The 24,698-nt window shown below is 47.3% G+C and overlaps 1 long non-coding RNA gene across 1 annotated transcript; it reads right to left on the minus strand.

The window, feature by feature from the left end:
- Positions 1-2,752: 2,752 nt before the first annotated feature.
- LOC147669071 (uncharacterized) lies at positions 2,753-12,693 on the minus strand. Its single transcript, XR_015303745.1, has 3 exons — positions 12,527-12,693; positions 10,791-10,864; positions 2,753-2,883 (listed from the first exon to the last, which is right to left on the minus strand). It is a non-coding gene; the product is annotated as an uncharacterized LOC147669071 (long non-coding RNA).
- Between the last annotated feature and the right edge of the window lie 12,005 nt (positions 12,694-24,698).

Raw genomic sequence — 24,698 nt, forward strand, 5'->3', positions numbered from 1 at the left:
GTTGGCGGAAATACTTGGATCAGCATTGGCCTTTTTTAGCAATGGTACGACCATCGCATGTTTCCAGGAGTTGGGGACCTTAGCCTCCCTAAGAGATGTATTCAATAGTTCCACTATGAGTTTTAGGGAGGGTAGGTCAAGGGTAAGCAAGATTTGAGGAGGGAAGGGATCAAGGGGGGAACCAGATTTAATGCTTTTCACTAAGTTAAGTAGTATGGAAGGGGTCAATGGATCCCAGACCTTGATCTCCGCCCCTTCCGACTGAGAGAAGTCCGAGGCAGTAGAAGCAGTAGGTTCAAAAACTGGATGAACATTAGATGGACCGAAATCGGCATATATACTCTCGATTTTGGAGACAAAGAAGTCTGCTAAGGAATCACATTGTGATTTACCTAAACATGGGGCCTTGGGTTGACTGGTGGCACCCGAGATTTCCTGCACTACCTTGAACAAGGCTTTAGGACGATTTTGAGCGTTCAGGATGGATGAATTAACATATTCAGTTCTGGCAGTTTTGCAGAGAGAATGGTATTTGGTTAGAGCAGCTTTATAGTGTAGTTTAGCTTGAGGATCGTAATCTGAGCGCCATTTCCGCTCAAGATGTTTGCAGCTGGTTTTTTCTTTTTTTAGTTGGTCATTGAACCAAGGGGCCAGAGGGTGATGTATATTAAATGTCTGCTTACGAAGTGGGAGACAAATGTCTGCAGCAGATGTAAGCCAGCGATGAATGACGTCCACTTGATCAATGCTACTGATCTCAGTGAGGGGAATAGAATCAGACAAAGCAGAATTGAATTTATTGGAATCTAATTTCTTCCAGTTGCGGGTCATTCTAGGTTTAGGGGCGATTGCTAGGTAACTTAAAGGAGTGAGCAAAAGAGATGGAAAATTCTAGCACAAAGTGGTCAGACCACGGGACAGGTAAGGGGAGCTTACAGGATACTGCATCCAAATTAGATAGAATAGGGTCAAGCAGATTGCCCGCCTTGTGGCTAGGGTCTGAGTTGTGTAGGGTAATATTCATGGCCGCTAGGTCAGACAGTAAATTAGTACTAATTGGGCATGTTGTATCGTTAAAATGAATGTTTGGATCACCAAAAATAAGGAAATTGGTTGACATCAATAGTAGAGGAGCTAAACATTCTGATAGAGATGCAGCCCATGAAGAGGCATGGCCGGGGGGGGGGGGGGGGGGGGACGGTAAATCAAAACGCCTGTAAGTGTGAGATTGGGGGATAACAGCAACTTAAACAACCCAGCCTCACAATTAGAGATCGCGATATCCTCCCATTTACAGGAGAGAGTTCTTTTAAAAATAATGGCTATTCCCCCTCCCTCCTTGCCCTTTCTGTTACTGGCCAAGAGGGTGTAATTATCTGGGAGAGCGGTTGCAATATCAGGGCCAGAGTGGTCCGTCAGCCAAGTCTCCGTGAGGAACAGGGCATCAGGTTGGAAGGAACAGAGAAGATCAAAAACATCTCTGCTATGCTTAGGGAGGGACCTGCAATTTAGACTAATAAAGTTGAAGATTTGTGAGGAGAGTTTTGGAGTCGATTTGCATAAGAAATTGGACCCGAAATGTCTAGTGTTGATGGAAGCGCAGTAAGAGATAACGAACACTCTGGACAGATCAGGGGCGTATGCTGAGGGGAAAAAGAAGTATCATTAGTGCATTGTAGTGGCCTAAGGGACAGGAGAGTATGTTTTGAGTAAGTTCGCCTAGAATCAGCGTGTGTTGAGGCATAAGGACTGGCCCTGGGCCGCGAACAGGCGCGGACGGGCGCAGACGGGCAGGACTCTGGCACGACTCCGGCGCGCCACCGTCGCGCCCGCTGCGCACGTCCGCTGCGCGTCATCCAGCACATCGGTTAAGTAGGGAGGCGGCGGTCAGATGACTAGACCGCACACCCCTGCTTCCGCTGGAAGTGATTAGGGATAGGAAGACCTCCCTCCACACCACGAGCTGGGCTCAGGGAGGAACGGGGAGTGTTAGAGCACAGAAAGGTGACTGTCAGCAATCGACACACACGTTTTTAAAATCAAGCACTTTTAAAAAATACACGAGTGCAGGCAACCGAAGATGTGCCCACTTGCTCTCTCACAGCATCGTCATACACCCCGGAACCATAATACACCGAAAGGACAAATAACAATTAAAATAAAATAGCCCGGTCAGAGCACCTAAATCGTGACCCCACGGATTAATTATGCAGCGCGCTGCAAGCAGATAGATCGTGCCCCCCCCACAATCAGGTCATAAAATGAAGCGCAGTAGTGCAACAGTACACGTACCTTGTTGGTAGGTCTGGAGCCTGATACTCTCCTGCGTTAAGTAGGGAGGCGGCGGTCGGATGACTAGACCGCACACCCCTGCTTCCGCCGGAAGTGATTAGGGATAGGAAGACCTCCCTCCACACCACGAGCTGGGCTCAGGGAGGAACGGGGAGTGTTAGAGCACAGAAAGGTGACTGTCAGCAATCGACACACACGTTTTTAAAATCAAGCACTTTTAAAAAATACACAAGTGCAGGCAACCAAAGATGTGCCCACTTGCTCTCTCACAGCATCGTCACACACCCCGGAACCATAATACACTGAAATGACAAATAACAATTAAAATAAAATAGCCCGGTCAGAGCACCTAAATCGTGCCCCCCACGGATTAATTATGCAGCGCGGTGCAAGCAGATAGATCGTGCCCCCCCGCAATCAGGTCATAAAATGAAGCGCAGTAGTGCAACAGTACACGTACCTTGTTGGTAGGTCTGGAGCCTGATACTCTCCTGCGTTAAGTAGGGAGGCGGCGGTCGGATGACTAGACCGCACACCCCTGCTTCCGCCGGAAGTGATTAGGGATAGGAAGACCTCCCTCCACACCACAAGCTGGGCTCGGGGAGGAACGGGGAGTGTTAGAGCACAGAAAGGTGACTGTCAGCAATCGACACACACGTTTTTAAAATCAAGCACTTTTAAAAAATACACGAGTGCAGGCAACCGAAGATGTGACCCCTTGCTCTCTCACAGCATCGTCACACACCCCGGAACCATAATGCACCGAAATGACAAATAACAATTAAAATAAAATAGCCCGGTCAGAGCACCTAAATAGTGCCCCCCACGGATTAATTATGCAGCGCGGTGCAAGCACATAGATCGTGCCCCCCGCAATCAGGTCATAAAATGAAGTGCAGTAGTGCAACAGTACACGTACCTTGTTGGTACTGATTTTTTTTTTTTTTTTTAAATTTGTTTTTATTGCAGAATTAGAAACCACAGAATACAATTAGTCAACCAGTCCACTCGTGACATCCCCCCGGTCAATAGTAAAACGTATATCGTACACAGCCATTTAGCCCGCATCCCGGAGGCCGGGCGGCATAATACTCCACTCAGTAGGAAAACATCACAGTGCGCGTCCCATTGGGACCATGGTTGATATGTCGTTTTACGTATCTGCTTTTACCCCCCCACCCTCAACATTGCTTCCGTCAGCCATCCCAGTTGTATAATCAGTGGTACTGTCCATGTCGGGACCTGCCCCAAGCGCTAAGGTCCATCATGCCTGGCCGCTCCCCCAGCCATTCCTCGCTCCGCACCACACCCTACCGGCCTACTGAACTCAAGGCGCCCCAGCAGACGACCAGCTATTTGGCTTCCGACCCACCCCAAACTCCCACTAACCTACCCCCCCGATGCCCCCCCCCCTGGCAACTGCTAAAGGTGTATGCCTCGTCCCGACGTGTTGGATGGATCCACTACAGTGTAACTTACAATTCTGTTCGCGTTCGCCCCGCAGTGTCCGCTGGCTCAATCTCCTCCGTCCTCATCCTCCACCGAAGAATCACGCAAAGCCTGCACCACCAACTCCCACGCACGCGCTACATCCAAAGCCTTCTCATTCCCAAGCTTGACAGCCTGCTTCATCCGGAGCACACTCTCGCATTCAGACCACCGCAGCAATTCATTCTTCCATCTACGCAGTGATGGCCCACCCCTGGACTTCCAATGCCACGTTATTTCTCTTTGCGCCAGTATCAGACCCAGATCAATAAATGTGCTCGTCACCTTGGTGTGTTTGGTGTGCGGGAACCAGAGCAACAAGCATGCCGCCATATCAAATTCCACCTCCCTGTCAGTCACATCGTTGAGGAGGTCCCCCACCTCCGCCCAGTAGGCCTCCAAGTGCGAGCACCCCCAGAGCAAATGATCCATGTCCGCCCCCGGACATGAACACAGCGGGCATCGGGCGTCCGGCACCTGGAAGTACCGCTGTATTTTCTCGGGAGTTAAGTAGGCCCTATGGAGCACGTAGAAATGCACTTGCTGGAAGCGCGCATTTCTCGTGCCTTTCCACGTGCGCCGCAGGATGTGGCCCCACGCCGCGTCCGGGATAGGCCGGCCCACACTCTCCTCCCATTTAGCCTTGAGCCCCTGGAGCGGTTCCAGTCCCTCATTCAGCATCCTGTTATGGAGGCATGTCACAGCCTTGAACGTACCCGCCGCCATTACCACATACTGGCACGCCATAGTCGTGGTCGGTTCCATGAGCCCCCCTTTCCAGTGCTTCTGTATAGCAGCCACCACCGCCGCGTGCAGGAGGAACCTCCCGTCGGGCAGCCCAAACTGGTCCCGAAGCGCTTCGAACGGTGCCAGAGCCCCATCGATGTACAGGTCGCCCACCACCTGTAGGCCCGCCTCCTCCCAATCCAGCAATGGTGACCAATCTCCCCCGTGCGGCAGTGCCGTCAGCATACCGATCGGGATCTCCGGTGCATAGGGCCGGGTCACCTTCGCTCTCCTAAGGCTCCTCTGCCAGCACAGCCGGAGTGTCCGTTCCTCCATAGTGAGGCCCCGTAACTCAAGTCTCTGCTGCATGACAATATAGGACAGCACATGTCGCTGTATCCCCCGGTCTCGGTCCTCCTCCGGACCCCTGAACACCCTAGCCACGTTCTGCGTGAGGACCTGTAACTGCGCTGCCAAATAATATAGCTCGAAATCGGGCACAGCCATACCCCCTTCTATCTTGGGGCGAAGTAGCGTGCTCAGCGCCACTCTACGGCGGCCATGCCCCCATAGGAACCCAATAATCATTGTCCTCAGGTCTCTGAAGATCCCTTGAGGAATCCAGATAGGCAACGTCCGGAAGTAGTACAGGAAGCGGGGGAGCGCCACCATTTTTAAAAGAGCGATCCTACCCAGAACCGTCAGCGGGAGGGTCGACCAGAAGGATATGCTGCCCCTCAGTGCTCGGACACATCGACCAATGTTGCCCTCCAATAGATCCGCAGTCGCGTGATAGATGCGGACTCCCAGATAGGTGAAGCAAGATGGCTCCCAGACCACCCCCAAATCGCGACCAGGGTTGGGCGACTCCGCTCTTAGTGGAAACACACAGGTCTTCGCCCAGTTGACCCTAAGGCCCGATAGCCGGCCAAACTCCGATAGCAGGTCCATCGCTCCTTCCAGGGCCCGCGCCGTGTCGTCGAGGTACAGTAGCAGGTCATCCGCATACAACGATATATAATGCTGCTGCCCGCCACTGACTATCCCCGCGTACCTGTCACCCGACCTCGCATGGACCGCCAAAGGCTCCATCGCCAGAGCAAACAATAGGGGGGATAGGGAGCACCCCTGTCGCGTGCCCCTACCCACCGGGTACGCCGCAGACACCAGACCGCCCAAGCGCACCCTCGCCGTCGCCGAGGCATACAAGACCCTCGTCCACCGGCGGAACCCCTCTCCCATGCCAAACCTCTCTAACACTCCATCCAGGAAAGACCATTCTAAACTATCAAAGGCCTTCTCGATGTCCACGGACAGAACCGCTGGAGCCCCTTCCCCATCCAAGATGGCGTCCATTATTCCCACCAGGCGGCGAATATTCAGCGCTGTGCTCCTCGTGGGTATAAACCCAGCCTGATCCCTGTGCACCAGGCCCGTCATGTGTGGGGCCAGTCTGGTAGCTAGGATTCGGCTCAGGATCTTGTAATCGACCGTCAGCATGGACAGCGGGCGATAGGACCTTACATCCGTTGCGTCCCTGCCAGGCTTTAGGAGCGGTACAATCAAGGCCTCTCGCATGGACCCAGGTAGTCCCCCAGCCTCATAAGCTTCCGTGTACACCACCAGAAGCCTGGGAGCCAGGCTATCGACATACTGTTGATAAAATTCAATCGGCAATCCGTCCACCCCGGGCGTTTTATTACGAGCCATATGTTTAATGGCCACCCGTATTTCAGTGAGCGTGATCGGGCCGCCCAGCTCCTTCGCGTCCTCCTCGTCTAGGACCGGAAGCTGCCTCTCCCCTAGGTACTCCGCTATTTCCTGGACCTCCACTCCCAGCTGACTCTGGTATAATTCCTGATAGTACACCCGGAAACACTCCAACACCGCTGCATGGGAGTACACCATCTCCCCCCGGGCATTGCTAATGCTAAGGACCGGGCAGCCCCTAAGTTCCGGGTTAGCAAGTCTAGCCAAGAGGGTGCCCACCTTGTCCCTTTCTGCATGCGCTCTGACGACGTACTGCCTGTAGTCGTAACACCTCAAACGTTCTGTCTCGGTGGCGACCACTTCCTTCGCTTCCAATAACTGGGTCTGTAAGTCCGGCCTGGCCGGCCTGCGGCGCTCCAAGTCCCTCAAAGTCTCTTCCGCTTTCATGAGTGCATCCAACACAGTCGTACGAGCATTTGAAAACCTACCCAAACACACCCCTCTCACCACCACTTTCATTGCATCCCATTCAGTGGATCTACTCGTGGTCGTGCCCTCATTCTCGCCAAAATAGCTATCTATGCCTTGCTGGACCGCATCGCCGAATACTGAATCCTCCAGCGTCTCCGGCCGGAGCCGCCACGTTGGTATCGCTGAGCGCTCCCGCTGCCACTGAATGTGTACCAATAGGGGGTTATGATCCGAGATGGTCCTAGCCAGGTACTCCGTATGGGAAATCAATGGGGCTAGGGACCCACCGCAGAGCACCGAATCTATCCTGACATGCAGATCGTGGAGGGCCGAGTAAAAGGAATAATCCCTGGTGTCTCTGTGCTGCTCCCGCCAAACATCCAGCAACCCCCACCTGTCCTGCCAGACCTTCCTGTGCATGGCCAACCTGCGCACCGGGGAGTCTACCAGAGGGGGATGGGACCTATCCAGAGCCACATCCGTGATCGAATTGAAGTCCCCCCCTAACACTATCGGGCCCGCCAGGAAAGAGGCCAAGGACCCAGAGAGGCCATCAAAGTATCGAGCCTGATCAGTGTTCGGCGCATACACACAGCAGAGAACCACGTCCCTTCCATACAGCCTCCCCTCCACCGCCACGAACCGACCATCAGGGTCCACCACTTGATTCAGCACCTGGAATGGTATCCCCACCCTCACCCAGATCAACACCCCCCTAGCATACGCTGAGTAAGTGGTGCCGAACACCTGGCCCCGCCATCTTTTTTGCAATGCAGCGCACTCTTTTTTGGTCAGATGAGTTTCCTGTAGCATAGCGATCTGAACCCCCTACGCACCAGGTATGCATGTACTTTGTGGCGTTTAACCATAGTGCGCAGCCCCCGGACATTCCACGTCAGGCATTTCAAATTAGGTAATGTCCCCATACCAACATCGAACAGTCCGCTTCAAATAACAAAGGTTCACAACCCCCCCAAAGCAGTTGCCCCCCCCCCCCGAACACACCCTGAACAGAAAAACTCCCCAAACCCCACTCCCCAGGACAGAGCACACGAACCCAATGTTAGCCCCCATCCAAACCTTGAACCAACTTCCCACTCTCCTATCCTGTGGACTCCACCACAGTAGGCCTTAAGGGCCCAAGGGGGTTGAGTTACCGCCGACCCCAGCTAGCGGAGCCCGCGCCCCGCGCCTTCATCCCCTACTAAGCGCGTGGCCCCCTTTCCCGGCAACCCGCTCATCAACAACAGGATACCACCCTACCATGAAGTCTCGATCAAGTCCCAATACAGTCTCAGCCGCAAAATATTCCATCAGACGTCTGGGGGGTCACCACCGGCCCCTTCGAGCTTTCCGCTTCTGAGAGGTCTTCTTCTGTTCTGCTGCCTTCCCCGCCCGAGTCCGTTTCTGCCAGTTCACTGTTCTGTTGTGACCCCGTGATGGCCGCCGTCGCTGCGAGCGCATCCCTCTTCTCCGCCGCCATTTGAGCCTCCCGTTTCTCCCGCTGGCGCCTGTTGCGGGACCTGATGCGCTGCGATTGTCGGAACCGGGGTGGCTTTGGCTGATCTCGCCTGCTTTTATGCGACCTGTCCGTCCCCGCTCTATACGACTCCAGCCACTGCCAAACTTCGTCCGGAGTCTGAAAAAAGTGCGTAGTGCCATCCAGTATGATCCGCAGCTTGGCCGGGTAGAGCAAGGAATATTGGATACCTTCCTCCCGGAGCTCTTTCTTCACCGCTAAGAACGATGCCCTGTTCTTCTGGACCATCTGGGTGTAGTCCGGGAAAATCGTGACCTTACTGTTTTCCACCTCATACGGGCCCGACATCCTTGCCCGCTGGATGAGGAGATCCCGGTCCTTATAGTGGAGGAGCCGCACCACCATCAGTCGGGGGAGGCAGCCAAGCCCTGGCGGGCGAGCAGGCACGCGGTGGGCTCGCTCCAGAGTAAAGAAAGGAGTAAGCCCCTCCGGCGCCACCACTGTGCGGAACCAGGTCTCCATGTAGGCCACCGCATCCTCCCCCTCAATCCGTTCCGGCAGGCCTACGACCCGCACGTTGTTCCGCCTATTGCGGCCTTCGGCATCCTCCGCCCGTCGTTCCAGCGAGTCCAACCGGGCCAATATGTCCGTGATCTTGTGTTCCGCGGTCACCACCGACGGCTTCAGGTCCAATAACAGCTGATCATGGTCCTTAACCCTATCCGCCAGCTTCGCGTGGTCCGCTCGCAATAGCCCCAGTCCCGTGGCCACTTGGGCAATGTCTTGGTGCAGCGCCTCCTTAGTCGAGGTGATCGCATCGAGTATGGCGTCCAAACGTCGGTTCAGCCGCTGCTCCTGGTCCAACTCCGGCGAGGGAGTCTCGCCCATCCGAGTCGATGTCGCCGGGTCCCCCTCAGCGCGCTCCTCGGCCACCAGCCCTCCAGCCGCCGCCATTTCAGGGTACTGCGTCACAGGCCCAAGGGCCCGTCCGGCTTCAGCACTCGTAGTTCAGTGCCAACTCCCCGGCACCGAGCAGGATCAAATGCCGCCGCCGATGCCCTCAGGATCAATAACCAGCTTGGCGAGCACTGTTCGGCCGGCTCCCTCGGATGCCTGAGGGGGGAAGGATAGATATATAGATGGCGGCCAGCGAGGGTCCCCAAGACCTGGGGGGGGCGAGTCACTGTCCCCTGATCCCTGGATCCGGCACCGCTGGTCCTAGTGCCTCGATCTATCGGCTGCAGGACCTCCTGCCAGTCGGCGACAACTCGGCCCAAAGCTGAAGTCCGGGGCCGCCCGACCTCCCCGCCGCCATTTTCTTCTCACTCTCGGCAACACCTCGGCCGTCGCCTCAACTCGATCTCCTCGGGGCCAGCAGTCCCCCAACGACTCTCCGATCGTGCCCGGCTGTCCCCTTACACTTCAGAGGGCAGGAGCGTCGACTTCGGGTCGCCCAGGGTGCAGATAACAGGAGAATTAGCGGGATTCCGCGCGGAGCTGCGAGCTCACGCCGCCATCCCGATCGGCGTCCAAGCCACGCCCCCACGTACCTTGTTGGTACTGATGAGGACCAGGTGCGTGACAGAGGTAGTTCGGGGAAGGAACTGGTAGGCAAGAGTAGGCTGGTGCGGAGTCCAACGAGGACAACCGGGGTAAAAACCATGACAATCGTGCATATATGACCCTCAAATCTCCTGGGTTTCTTTTCTTTTAGAAGCAAGTCTTGATGGCCAAACTAAGTGCCTTATTCTTGTGATGGATAAGAAAGTGTGAAGGGCTAAGAAACATAGCAGAAAAAAGGATAAAACAGGAGAAACAAAGAGGAAGAAATTCAGGCAGATCATAGAAAGCAGAACAGGATGGAAAAGATATAGGGCTAGATGTAGGTAAATCAGATTTACCGATTCATAAATACCGAATTTTACCGATTCGGTATTCATGAATCGGTAAATCTGATGTAGGTAATTATTCGGTAACAAATACCGAATCAGTAGGATTCGATATTTACCGATTCGGTAATTACCGAATCAGTATTTGCCATTGATTCCTATGGGCCTTGAAGCCCATAGGAATCAATGGCAAATACCGATTCAGTAATTACCAAATTGATAAGAATACCGAATTGCCAAGGGGGACAGGGTGTCACTTTGACACCCTGTTGCACCTCTGTTCTGGCTTGTGTGCCATGTGACACGCATACATGCCCTTAGGGCAGGTATGTGTGCCACATGGCACAGGTGTACATGCACGGATGTGCATGTACACAGGAATTCGTTATTTACCACCCAATAGTATTGGGTGGTAAATAACGAATTTTTAAGGGCCTGTGGCACTGTTTACTGTGCCACTTACATATTGATTTACAGAATCGGTAAATTTACCGAATCGGTATTTTACCGATTCTGTAAATTTACCGAATCGGTAAATTTACCGATTCTGTAAATCAAAGGCCCCCCACATTACAAAACCCAAATACCAGTCGGTAACGGCCGAAATCGACCGTTACCGACCGGTATTTGGTCTCCTACATCTGGCCCATAGTTGGGAAGAACAGCAATAGATCCATTGGATCTCCAATAATCGAGATTTTTATTTATTTGACCTGTGTTAAAATGACACTTACCTTTAATCTGGGGACATTGGAGGTGGCGCCTCAGCCACTCTCTGGAGCTAAGAAGTAGTCTGCAGGGCCAAATCCTAGGGAGAGTAGAAGAAAGAATCCTATTAGATCTTTACTGACTTTTCAAAGAATTTGAGCCTGTATGATGAATGGAGAACAATAAAACAGTTACTCAGAAAGCCTTGTAATTGACCTCGGTTACCGTATTTAAACAAACAAAACAGAGACTGAGAAATTAATATGCAGAGTTCCTCAGCCTCACCCTTTTCAACATGTACAAGACACTACTCGCCAACATCACTGTCTTTTCCAACAGCGATCACACACAAGTCATCTTTTCCCTGACGGACGAAACAACCACCGCCAGTACTAACTTCTCAAACTGCATGACCATGAAAGCAGACTGGATGCAAACCAACTGCCTGCAGCTCAACTCTGACAAGACAGAAGTACTGGTCTTTGACATCAAGACCTCCCCAATGGACTCCACCTGGTGGCCATCAAAGATAGGACCAAACCCTGCACCCACAGACCACGCAAGTAATCTAGGATCACCCTATTCAGCATGGCGGCTCAAGTCAAAGCAAAAAATCTTCAAATGGATGCCTCAGAACACATGGGGCAGTATTACAATAAGTGCCCTGGGTGCGCAACGGGCGTTTGCGCCCCCTTTGCGCGACCCTGGGGCAATTTGGTATCATAGAAGGTGGTGCAGACGCTTGTGTGTTCCCTTCTATAGTACCGATAGCGCTGGCGCACATAAAGCGTCAGCGCTGCCTTCAGAGGGTGTTTCCTCATTTGCATAGGAGCTTGACCTATGCAAATGAGGGAATTCCTTTGACTCTGCGCTTGCGGCGTAATACAGAAGCACGCGCAGAGTCAAAGGAGCCCTCAGGAGGTGCACTGAGAGTGCACCATTTTAAAGGTGGCGCACTGTCAGTGCGCCTCTTGACAGCAGCCCTCCGCAGTGACTAGAGGGGGTCCCATGGACTCCCCCAGACATCCCCCTGCAGGCGGGTGCTGTCACTGACTGCACCCGCTTGCAAGGGGAGCTCTATTCCGGTGTAAAAGTGCAGGCAGGTGCCACCTGCACTGTGAAAACATGGAGCAGATGCTCCGTGTTCACACATGAATGCGCTGCCACAGGAGAGGTGGGAAGGGGAGAGGCTGCACAGGAGAGGTGGGAAGGGTCAAGGCTGCACGGGAGAGGTGGGAAGGGTCGAGGCTGCACAGGAGAGGTGGGAAGGGTCGAGGCTGCATGGGAGAGGTGGGAAGGGAAGAGGCTGCAGAGGAGAGGTGGTAGGGGAGAGGTCGCACAGGAGAGGTGGGAGGGGAGAGGCCACACAGGAGAGGTGGGAGGGGAGAGGCCGCTCAGGAGAGGTGGGAGGGGAGAGGCCGCTCAGGAGAGGTGGGAGGGGAGAGGCTGCACAGGAGAGGTGGGAGGGGAGAGGCCGAGGCCGCACAGGAAAGGTGGGAGGGGAGAGGCCGGACAGGAGAGGTGGAAGGGGAGAGGACGCACAGGAGAGGTGGGAGGGAAGAGGCCGCACAGGAGAGGTGAGAGGGGGGTAGGCCGCACAAGAGAGGTGGGAGGGGAGATGCCGCACAGGAGAGGTGGGAGGGGAGAGGTGGGAGATGAGATGTGAAGGGGCTGCAGGCGGGGGTTGGGTCATGGCTTGAAGTGGGGAGTTGAGGTTGTCAAGAAGAGGGGAGCAGAGGGTGGTGGACGGGAAGATTCCTACCTGCAAAGACACCTGCTAAGAGACCTCTCTCCTTCAGCCTGGGACGGTGAAGATGACAATCTGAGGGGGGGGGGGGTGATGCTCGGGGTCAGAGGGTGAAGGTCACCGCACAGACAGAGGATCGTTCCACCCCTAAAGCTGCGTGAGCCGAGGAAGAGGCCGGAATTGACTGCATTCACTGCTGGTGCTGTCTCTGCCCTCGCTGACCTGGAAGAGAAAATCACAGGCCACAGGGCTGAGTGTAACTAAAAGAGAAAATAGACTAAACTTAGTCCACTAATGCCATCAACATCAGCGTGAGCGCAGAAGTGTTTCTCAGTTCCTGTTTGCAACTCTTACTTTTTAATGCATACTTCTGAATGCAAAGATATGATCTGACATATGAAGTTGAAACTCTTCTACGTGTTAAAGAAATACACTTATTCGGATTTTGAAGATACCATAATCTTAGAAGCTTCAGAATCATTACACAGATGCAGTAGGGTAAGTAGACTTTATTTCCAAAGTTACAACCTGCGGAGGTCACAACAGCTCATCCCTGGCCAGCTGTAAATCACCTGCCTGTTCTGGAACTTTGGACTCACAAGTGGAACATGCAACGCACTGAGCACAGTGCTCCGTAATCCAGACATGAGACCAAAGCTCATTACAACACATATCATATTCTAACACGTTATTTGTTGCATGGTTTTGATGGAGCAAGGTTTCATATATAGCGAAAATTGCTTGCTTGTACTCAGCCCTCTCTAAATAGCCTGTAATATATTAACCAACAATATTTGCACAAACACAACAACATTTCAAGTATTTAGGGGAAACTTGCATATGTGCTTTTACTAACAGTAACTCAATTGCATTAAAATGGCCGCCGCAACAGGTGAAACCTTCTGTGCATGCGCCTGTCACATCTACGTGGCATGACGTACTTCTATGCTTGGTGGGAATTCTTTGCTTCTGCGCACTAGTGACAAAATGGCCGCTTTAAATTTCACATGCTAACGCTATGCTGCTGCTTGTACTAAAACTTGTTTGTTCTGCCTAATCAATAATGCACAAGTTAAAATAAAGTAATGGGGTTAGAGTAGAGATAGGGGGTATACAGTGTAATCATTTATTTTTGTATTCTAATGTGTCTCTTTGACTTTGCTACTAGCTCGTATTTGGGCCTGAATTTCCAGAGTGTCCCCATCTTTGTCAGCCCTGCGCAAGCGCATTACGTCTCAGAAAGTGCTGAAGCATTGGCACTGTACTACAGCCAAGACTCTTCTTACCCACGATGTGCCTGGGATCCTGCTCTGCTGACCTCTAAAAAGGAAGCAAGAAGACTCAAACAAATACAATGTATATAATTCGTATGACAATATTGTTGGGCGGAATAAAATCATGGGAAAATAATATTGTGGGTGGGGATTCAATCAATATGAATCGAATTGAAATGACCTCATCTTAGTATGGTGTGATGACCTCTCCTTGTCTTTCCAATCAATCACTGAAGGGGAGCACATAGATTTGCAACATTTAGGGGTGGTACATTGCCCTTGAAATGGTATATCTAGGTAGGTTTAGATGGAGAATTTGTCCGACTTGTCCGAATAGCTGACCTGTCACTGACCCAACGACGGCTATAGGAGATCGAGAACTGAGGTGCTGGCGGAGCACTCTGTCAGAAAAATTGAGGTTATTGATTACCCAATCAGGGTACTAAATTGACTTATCCAGAGAGAGAGGGGGGGTGTGACGCTGGCTTTGCACTTTAGTGGAGGTCACCTGTCCTGAACTGCACCTGTCTTGCCCCGTGGGCACCTGATTTGTGGTGTGCATGGTCCTGATATTTGCCCCAGCCCGTGACCAGGATTGGTCATCTCATCATTCTACGTAAATATAATCTGTGTACCAATCTCTTAAGGTGTTACTGTGATTTCTTGCAAACTTTACCTTTTAATAATCATATTCTTGCTCATTAAATTCATGATTTCTGTAATTTGGTCAAAGACTCCCTTAAAACTTGCATAGATAAACTTTTAAACTCCTCCCATACCCCCCCCCCGAGTCTGTGGTTATTTTAGGAGGGTATAAATGTTTAAGTAAATACCTGTTTTATTCTAACTCCCTTTGATCCACAGGACGTATAGCCAAGGAGACATGGCTTGGTAAGTCATGGTTTACAGGTATAGGTCCTGAAAAGACCTCAATTTACTGATAGGTGAAAAAAAGAAATCAGTTAAGCAGGATTACTAGTTCAAAGGTATGAATGTGTTATGGGCTCAGGTGAGTATGTTAAAATTGAGCTAGTGATCCCGCGCGCTTTCTCAGTATACTTTTCTGGTAGCAGATAGATGGTTAGGGTTTAGTTAAGAAATAGGTAGTTAGTAGTGTAATTGATTATTGATGATGTATTATTGATTGTGTCTTGATTTTTGGTTCTATTTAATTTATATGTACTAACCAATATTTGCTTGTGTTGTTAAGTGTTGTCTTGGAAATATCCCGGGATATAGAAAGCAGTTGGCAGAATAGATGTCCTACTGCTCCGAGGTTACTTACCTTGAGGAAAGGTGCGGAAAGTTAGGTAAAACTTGAAGCACTAGTTAGGGATTATTTTTCTGTTATAAAAGTGAGAGTGATTGGTAGCAAAGGAGTTCGCTGGTGAATCTTTGGTCTTATATCACCTAGAAAGGGTAATTCCGAAAGAGTAGCAGCTTCTTTTTGCTTAAGTGAGTAGTAGACGGAAGGTAGTTCACTCACAGTGTATGATTGGTAGACGGAATTGGGTTTACTCCCTGTAAATGAAATTATCTGTTCTTCTCTTTTTAGTCAATCAGGTACAGTAGCAAATGTTTTTATGTTGTCAAATAATGAAATATGAAATTGAAATTTAAAGAAATTGAATTGTATTACCTTGCAAAGGAGGGAATCAGTCGCGGGTGCTGAACTGACGTCATAGTGAGCCGCGCTGGGATTGGTAGAAACAGCGGGTGTGTAAGCGTGAGAAAGTTGTAAAGGAGGGGTGAGTGTTGAGAGTGAAATTCACGTCACAGAAAAGTCACGTAATCATTGGTTAATGCTGCTTGTGAATTAAAATGTAATTGGTCAGAAAAAATAAAAGACACGCTGGTATTTGAGAAATATTTCTGCAAAGGTAAACATACTAAATTGAAATTACTGAAAATAAAATAGCGGTATATGTGGCATCTAGATTCAGCATTTATAGGAAATTGTCCTGATAGAAAATATTTAGGGTTTGCTAGAGAACTACAGATTAGAGGAAGACCTTATATCATGTATGGCGAGAAAAGAAAAATTTCATTTTTCAAGAGAATCAAAAATTATTTTAAAAAAGGACAAAGTTATTAAAACAAGAGAAGGGATTATTATTCCACCACCTAATAAGCCTGCATCATACATGATGGTAGAAAGGGTCTACCACACATGTGTGTGGTTAGAGAATTGGATAGAATATACAAAACACGATGGTGTTTTAGCATTTCCAGAACATGGTACCTTTAATGGTAGAATTTTGTGTAACCTAAGAAATCGCATGAATAAATTAGATCCCAGACATAGATGAACACAGTATGAAGCATTAAAGGAATGGGAGACAGAGGCATTTGAGCGAGACCGGTCCAGAAGTGACCGCAATTGGAGTACATTTTATCCCAGATTTCCTAAAGAGACGAGAGACAAGCAAATGAAAAAATAGAGACAGTCTATGTTAGCGGAAGGATTATATCCTGTTTTCCCCATAGAAGAACCTAAGGGAAGTAAAAGTACTGAGAAAACCAAACATCTAATGACTGTTGGTGGTGATTCAGATGATGATTATTTAGAGGGTTTTTTAATGAAAAATCTGCCACCTTATCAAGAAGAAGGAGGAGGAGAACATGGCGGCCGGCTGAACTCCTAGGTCGTGAGCTCCGCAATCGTTTGGCAGTAGTTCATTAAAACGGCTCAATTTAAGTAATTTAGATGCAATATTAGGGGGCTCTACTAACCGGGCAGACGCGGTTGTTTGATTCAGTGAATTCGGCTGCAGTACTACAGAGATACGACGAGGTTATCAAAGGTCCGCAGCAGAGGAGTGCTTTGTCGGAGCTCTTGCTAGACAGCTGTGGCGGCCCCGGGTCGACATTCGACACGGGCGGAGACTCCTAGCGAGCTCAGTGGTGGCTGGAGGTAACTACAGGGTGTTGCTGCTGTAGAAAGGCAGCTCTACGTGGAAGCTTGATCGTGAACAAGATTGAGTGAATCAGACCAATGCAGGCTGCGCTCAAAGGCACCTTCTCAGCGGAGGGGACAGCATCGATCAAGTAAGGGCTAATTTAGGAGTTATTTGGGCAGAGGCAGCCGGCACCTGCTCAGCGGAGGTGACAGCATCGATCAAGTAAGGGCTAATTTAGGAGTTATTTGGGCAGAGGCAGCCGGCACCTTTAAACATTTACGTGGGGCTTCATTTAGAAAATGCTTTAGGGGGCCCCCTCATAAACTTTCTTATCTACCAGGGTGTTTGTATGGGGTTTTAAGGTCTCTCTCACCACGTGGGCGGTCATTGAAAAACAGGCTTAACAATAATTACCAAAACTCACCAGACTACCAAATAGGTTTTCATAGCCTGCCTATAACATGCGATAATGTGGTAAAACCAGCTGCTTGTATGAATTCAATAAAAAAAGAAGGGTCAAGGTAAGAAAAGCTGTCCTTCTACTTCGAAGCTACCCTCGCTGCAGTTGATGGGCAAAAACAGCAATCATAATCTTACAGACCTCGACCACGAGGGGGCTCCAAGTGCCCCTAAAAAGGTCTTTCAGAAGTTGGATCAAGTGACTGTCCTGCTCGGTAAAGCTGGCGAATTACAGGAGCAAGAAGAGGAACTGGGTACACCACACACTAACGGTATAGCTAGATACAGTAGCAGAAAACAGAGGGTGCAGAAAACCAAAGGAGCTGTTGCAGCCGTTGTCTCTACTAGAGCCGCAAAAAACAGCAATAAAAGAGCAGCTGAAGAAGGGCTCAAATTTAAAAGTCACCCCCTCGCTACGCTCTTTTTTTAAAGTCCAAGAGAAGCCAGTGGGGGAGCCTGTGTGCAGACAATGGAGACACCAAATAAATATCAAGTTCTTATGTCAAAAGACTCCGGAGAGGAGGAAGAGATTATAGTAGGTGACGCAACAGAATAATCCCCACAATCTGAGGGTCACCCAGAAAATAATAAGTCCACCAGAGAGCAAGGTATAAATCAAAATAAGGATACTCCCATGAAGGACGACATTAGTGAATTGGTGGCCTCACTCTTAAAAGAGATGAAAGTTGGATTTGCAAAGTCGGAGAAAAATCTGGAAAAAATACAGGTAACCTGCGAGTCATTAGAAACTAAGGTTAATGCACTTGTAGACAGTAGTGGTGGTTGAAACGGCCCTAGAACAAATCAGGGAGGAAGTTACGCTCTGCCAGAGCAATATAGACAAGATATTACTATCGGAGAAAGAACTTCGGGACAAAATGGAGGTCTTAGAAAATAACTCCAGGAGAAATAACTTACGGTTATTAAATATTCCTGAAGGTCAGAATATAACGTCTTTTGTAGTAAATCTTCTGAAAGGCTTTGTCCCTGACGTGGACGAAAAAGATTTGGACGAAGACATACAAAGGGTTCATAGAGACCCTTTCAGGCTCAATAGAGACAGAAAAAATCCTCTTAGAATCTTAATCAACTTCAAATCTTATTCAATAAAAGAATGTATTTTGAATAAAGCTCTGAACTCTGGTACGCTCACAAAAGATAGATACAATTACAAAATCCGCTCGGATACATCTAAAGCAACGGCTGATAGGCAATGGGCTTTAGAAAAATTCAAGCAAGATCTCAGGGCCGAAGGAGCAACTGTTCAAATGAAGTTTCCAGCTCTCTTACGTATAATGTGGTGTAACAAAACCTACAATATTAGAGACCTGAAAGAAGTAGAACTATTTTTGGATCGTATTAAAATAAATAGGGAAAAGAAGCACTATGAGCCTATCTGCGTTAATTAATTCCTTTTTCGCTTGCGGATCTCAAATTGGGCAATTAGGATTGCTCAAACAGCTGTGGGGAGGGTTCTCCAGGGTGGGGGTCAGCACAAGCTTGTTTTTTTTCTTTTTTAGTGCACATTGTAGATTTCTTGGGTGGGGAGCATTGGGTAAAAAAAATTAAAATATATTTGTCCGATATGTAAATTGTATAGCAAACAGGACTGGAGCAAAAAGCAGGAGAAAAGATGCTGAATTTAATGGGTGATTTAAAAATAGCATCATGGAATGTGAATGGGCTAAGAACGAGGGGCAGGCGACAAAAATGTTTTGAGTACCTCAAGTTGCTGAATAGTGACATAATTATATTAGAAGAAACCCACCTCCTCAGAGAGGAGTGGCTTGAAGCTATAAAACACGAGAAATGGATTGGGGAGACTGTCTGTACAAATCAAACTTGTAACATTAAGGGGGTCTCTGTTATAATCAAAAAAATCACCCTATCTTACGTTAGTAGGACAAATTGTAGATTTAAGGGGAAGATGGGCTATAGCAAATATAAAAGTCGGAGACATGGTACTGTCTGTGGTGGGATATTACGGCCCCAACACAGATGACCCTGCTCCTCTTCAATCCCTGTATGCGCAATTGCTACTACTGGTCAAAACAATCATACTAGGAGGTGATTATAACATTTTGTTAGACCCCAAGAGAGACAGACACCCCCCATGCAGAGTTTTAAACCTCCCTTCAATGCGAGAATGTCTGAATAGGCTTATAGATGACTTGGGCTTAGTTGATAAATGGAAAAGAAAAGGGGACCAAATCAACAAATTTACTTATAGGAATCATAAATATGGCCACGAATCAAGAATAGATTTATTTTTGGTTGATAATCTTTTAAGTAACAACGTTAGGGGAGTTTATCATCAGACTGCACATCTCTTCGATCACTCAATGGTTCAACTAAATATAGGGCTGCAGTAAGTGCAGGTAGACAAAAGGTGGACTTAAGACCAAACACTCCTATTGGACCAGCAAGTTATTAATAACATAAGACTAACGACAGAAAATTACTTTAAAGAAAATGGTGAGGGCGAGACCCCCAAGTGGTAGTCTGGAATGCTAATAAAGCTGTTCTTAGAGGAACACTAATGGGTATAGCAATAGGAATAAACAAATTAAAAAGGCTTAAAGTATCACAATTAGAGGCTGACTTATTAGAGAAACAAGTGAGGCTTGATGTTACAGCCTTGGAAATAAGATCAAAATACCTTGAAAGATGATATTCTGAAAAAGAAACAGGAGTTGGCTTTAGATCTGGATGAAAAGTTAAGGAAGAGATGGCAAGCCAGTTCTCTATCAAACTATGAATTTGGCGAGAATAGTGGTAAACTTTTAGCTTGGAAACTTAAAACCGATTCTAATAGAAATAGAATAACAGCTATCCACAAGGGCAACAGTGGACAGATAGTAGTAGACAGAGAAGGTATTGAAGAAGCTTTCGTACTTTTTTCTATTCATTGTATTAGGAAGATCTATCCTCTTCACCTACAGTAGTGGATTCATATTTAAACAAATCACAACTTCTGAAGTTAGATGTAGACTCCTGTGAAATATTAAATTCAGCTATCAGCATAAAGGAGGTAATGGAGGCAAGGAACAACCTGAAGAGAAGTAAGGCAGCGGGCCTGATTCTATACCTAATGAGCTCTACTTAGCTTTGAAAGATTACTTAGCCCCTAAACTACCTAATATTTTTAATACCATCTTTCTAGAGGGCCGTTCAATTCCTAAATCGTGGAATGAAGCAACGATTAGCTTGATTTTAAAACCGGGCAAAGACCCCTCTCATTGTGAATCATACAGGCCAATCTCGCTTCTAAAGACAGATTACAAGATCTTTTCCCAGGTTTTAGCAAAAAGACTTGCCTCCCTTTCTGGTAAGCTTATACATGAGGACCAGAAGGGCTTCATTAGAGGCAGACATTTGCACAATCTCACCCATCAACTGATCAGAGCCACTTATATTGCAGCTAATTAGGTTCCCCTTGTGATATTCACTTTTGACGCAGACAAAGCTTTTGACCGTGTCAACTGGTCATACTTACAGAAAGTTATTTTATATAATAATTTAGGTCAGAATTTCTCCAGTGTAATTGAAAATATCTATTCTGCTCCTCTGGGGAAAATACTTATTAATGGAAGCACATCAAATAGTTTTCAAATCAAAAGAGGTACCAGACAGGGGTGTCCACTCTTCCCTCACCTTTTTAATCTATATATATAGCCCCTGGCCAATGTGATTAGGACGACCAGAGAAATCATCCCCTTTAGCTTCAATAGCTGGAACTTAAAAGTGGCATTATATGGTGACGACTTGATGATTTATTCTAGCAATTTAGAGGAGTCTTTTAACATTATAGTCAGCTTACTAACAGAATTTGGGGAAATCTCTGGGTATCAAATAAATCCCCAAAAAACAGAGGTTATGCATTGGAATATATCTTCCCCACAAAATGAATCCAAAAATAAAATTAGATATCTTGGGATCCAAGTCTCAAAGAACATTGAGGAAATTGACCAGGTAAATTTAGAACTACAAATCAAAGAGATGAGGAAACTATTAAAGTCATGGAACTGTTTATCCCTCACTTTTATGGGGAGAGCCAATGTGATAAAAATGGCTATCCTACCAAAGTTTACTTATGTTTTTAACACGATACCTCTGGAATTTAACTCACACTGCATAAAAAAATACAGAGTGAAATTAATACCTTTATTTGGTCGTCCAAAAGTGCTAGGATAGATTGGAAGAAACTAAGCCAGAAGAAACTTCGAGGAGGGATAGCAAGTCCGGATCTTACGATGTATTATAAGGCTTTTCACTTTAAGAATATAAGGAATCTTTTTCAAGCTTATGAGTCTTATTCCGCCTATTGGAAAGCAGTAACTAATCATGATTATTGCCTTTATACGTTTGGCCACCAAAAGTGCTTTAAAAAAAATCAGGATAAAGGTGCCAGGATCAGCATTTAAATTGTGGTCAGAGATAAGGAAAGTATGGAAGTTCCCCTATCATAGTCCTCAAGCACCGATATGGAATTCTCCAGGAGACCCTGAATGTCTGAAAGACTCATTAGCACTTCCGCTGAAAAGGGCTGGCAGGGTCTTAATGACGAAATCCCCTGGACAACACTCTAATATGACAACACTCTACTATGACAGTCTCTATACCTTACACCCTAATATGACAGTCTCTATACCTTACCAACTTACTCCTGGTTATAGGCTTGTTTAGAGTTTTCCAAATATACTATGAGGCAGCTTATACACTGGGTGCTGACACTTAGAGTTGTTTTGAGACATATTGCAGTGAGAGGCCATGTCCTTGCTATTTCAAATACTAAGATTACAGCATGCACCCTGCTCCCTTGTCAATTTAAAGGATTGCATACCAACTACTTTACACCTCTATTTTGCATGTTCACATATGTTGCAATATGTATGAAGTTGTATATTATGACACGGGAATGAATTTTGCTTTTGAAACTGTACTTGGTTACTTTACAGAATTGTACAAGGCCCCTGAAGAAGGGCTAAAGCCCGAAATGCATTGGGCCACTGGGCCACTTGTTAAAAGATCATGAGAATAATCATGTGAGAAACAAAAAATGAACAATTAAAAGAACAGCCTTAACTACATTATTGAACTTTGTTAACAAGTCTTGAACAAATTATTGAACTCAGTATTGAGTGCTCTGGAGAGACACTAATCCCGAAGGGAACAGTGCGTACAAAAGTCTATCCAAAACCCCATGTACAGGGGGCACAACTCCACGGGCACCACCCACCTATATTGACTATAGATTACACCTCAACTACATAAAACAGGAAGTGCGTATCCCATCAACCGTTTTGGCCGGAATCAGTAAACTATCTTGCCCCATAAGACCAAATAGAGCCGAGAAGACAGCTCTGAGCATACGTGAAACATTTTAACTACACGCGGCAGTGACGTGAGGTCATTTTGTAGTCCTCTGGGTCTCGTGGGACTACGGTTTTTACCCCCAAGTCGGATTACCAACTGAAGACATCTCTTTAAACAGGGGGATTTGACGTGTATAAACTTCTTGCCAGTGCGCAATACTAGTAGTCCTTTCTAATTAGTTGTAAAGGCTTTAGCAAGTGCGATTTGGATGTATGACATGAAACTGACCTAGTCCCATAAGATTTAGTAGAGCCGAGGAGACAATATTGCGCATGCGCGAAACATTAGAACTACACGCGATAGTGGCGTGAGGTCATTGTGTAGTTCTTTGGTTCTCGCGGGACTACGGAGTTTACCCCCGAGTCTGATTACCAACAGAGACATCGCTTCGAACTGAGTGAGTTGCTGTGTATAAAACTTCTTGCCAGTGCGCAATATTAGCAGTTCTTTCTAACTACAACTAAAGACTTCAGTAAGCGCTCGTGATGCTGCATAATGAGGCGACGCCCATTAGTTTTGTTTTTGTTCCAAAACAGCATGGTGCCGATTGGTCATGGCGCCTTGCTAGATTACTATTTAACTTCACATGCCTGTCCTGTTCGTTGCCTCCCCCTAAACTCGGGTCCTGTCAGAGGCAACGACGGACAGGTATGTTTTACAATGCTACTAAGAGGAAGGTCTAATTTAGTTATAATACTGTGACACTTTTCATACTGAAATCTTTATATTGTAGACTGCGTGTTGAATAAAACATGCTTAGCTGTTTGTATATCAGTTAAGGTTTACATTGTTTGTTAAGTCATGTGGTGTGAATCTGGGGATACCCACAAGGGTCAGAGCCCCTAGATGCTGAGGCTTTTGAATTGGTAATTTTGCATAAAATTAAGGATAACGGTAGGTCTGTTCAGAGTGTTGCAGATTGGAGTGTTCTCCAGTGATTTCACCTACCTGCACTTTGTACCTGTATCCTTAATCTTTTCAGAGCGTGGTCTCACTATCCCTGAGTATGTGTCCAGGTGAGGCAAGGCTATATCCCCGGTCATGCTGGGTGAGTGTTACTATTAATTCTTAATTTCTGTCTCCTGTGAGATAAATGTGTGATACACTTCAAATATTGTGTTTGTTCTATGTTTTGTGAATATAGATGCATTGAATCATCCACAGATACGGAGGATACGCTATCGACTTCCAGTATCCTTTTGATTTATCACCACACAATTTTTTGTGTTAATTTAGTTTATTTTTGTGATATTTACTCACTTTGCAGTAGCAAGGTTGTGAACAGAAGCCCTGAAGAAAGCCTTGGGTCTTCCCCATTAAGGCTGAAACATGTTGTCTTTTAGGCAGTTATTTGTTTAACACTGCTAGGTTGCACTGTTCTTGGTTTTAATAAGGGAGTAGGCAGATTCTTATTAACTCACCACCATTATAATTCTTTGCACTGCACTACAAACCCACCATCTCCATTATTTGGTAAATAAGTGCTTATGGGAAGGACCCAGCCATGGTATTAGGTATTAGGTATCAACAGGGTCTAGGTGATCAAGAGATCCTCCTACCTATGATGGATAACCAAATGATAATATTTGATCATTGCAAGATGTTGATGGGAATCATCTGAATACCTCTTGGGTTCTACTCACTAACCACGACGGACATTCTTTTTGTTGTGTGTCTCACTTTCTTCTAATCCGTGATAGTCATGTTTGGTACTGTTCAGACCATTGTGATATACTGAGATAGTTTCTCCTTTAGACCCCTAGGTTTCTGTTGTTTTTTAGATATTGTTTAGGTGGTGTAAACCTAGGCTAGGTCTCTAAATGCCCTCAGACCCTTTCTCTACTTGTATGTTATGTTAAGTACTGAGAATGAAATATCAAGGTTCAAATTTTATCAGCTGATCAAAAGATCAAATGTTATGGCCACAATATATTGGGAACCTAGAAGGTGAATTTCAGAAAGACCCTGCGCGGAAGGAAGTCGCAAAGTGGTACTGGGACTTGGTGGAGAAGACGAGTTCCGACTATGATATTCCAGATCATATTTGGGAGAAGACTTTTCCGGCTCAAGACTTGCAACAACTTTGGCAAGTATCCTGCACTTAATTATGGCACATTATATTTTCCACACCTCTTAGGAAAAATCATTTTTTTACGTTGCACAGATCTTACTGGACCC

This window comes from Lissotriton vulgaris, unplaced genomic scaffold, assembly GCF_964263255.1.
Source record: "Lissotriton vulgaris unplaced genomic scaffold, aLisVul1.2 SCAFFOLD_3387, whole genome shotgun sequence".
Taxonomy (NCBI): domain Eukaryota; kingdom Metazoa; phylum Chordata; class Amphibia; order Caudata; family Salamandridae; genus Lissotriton; species Lissotriton vulgaris.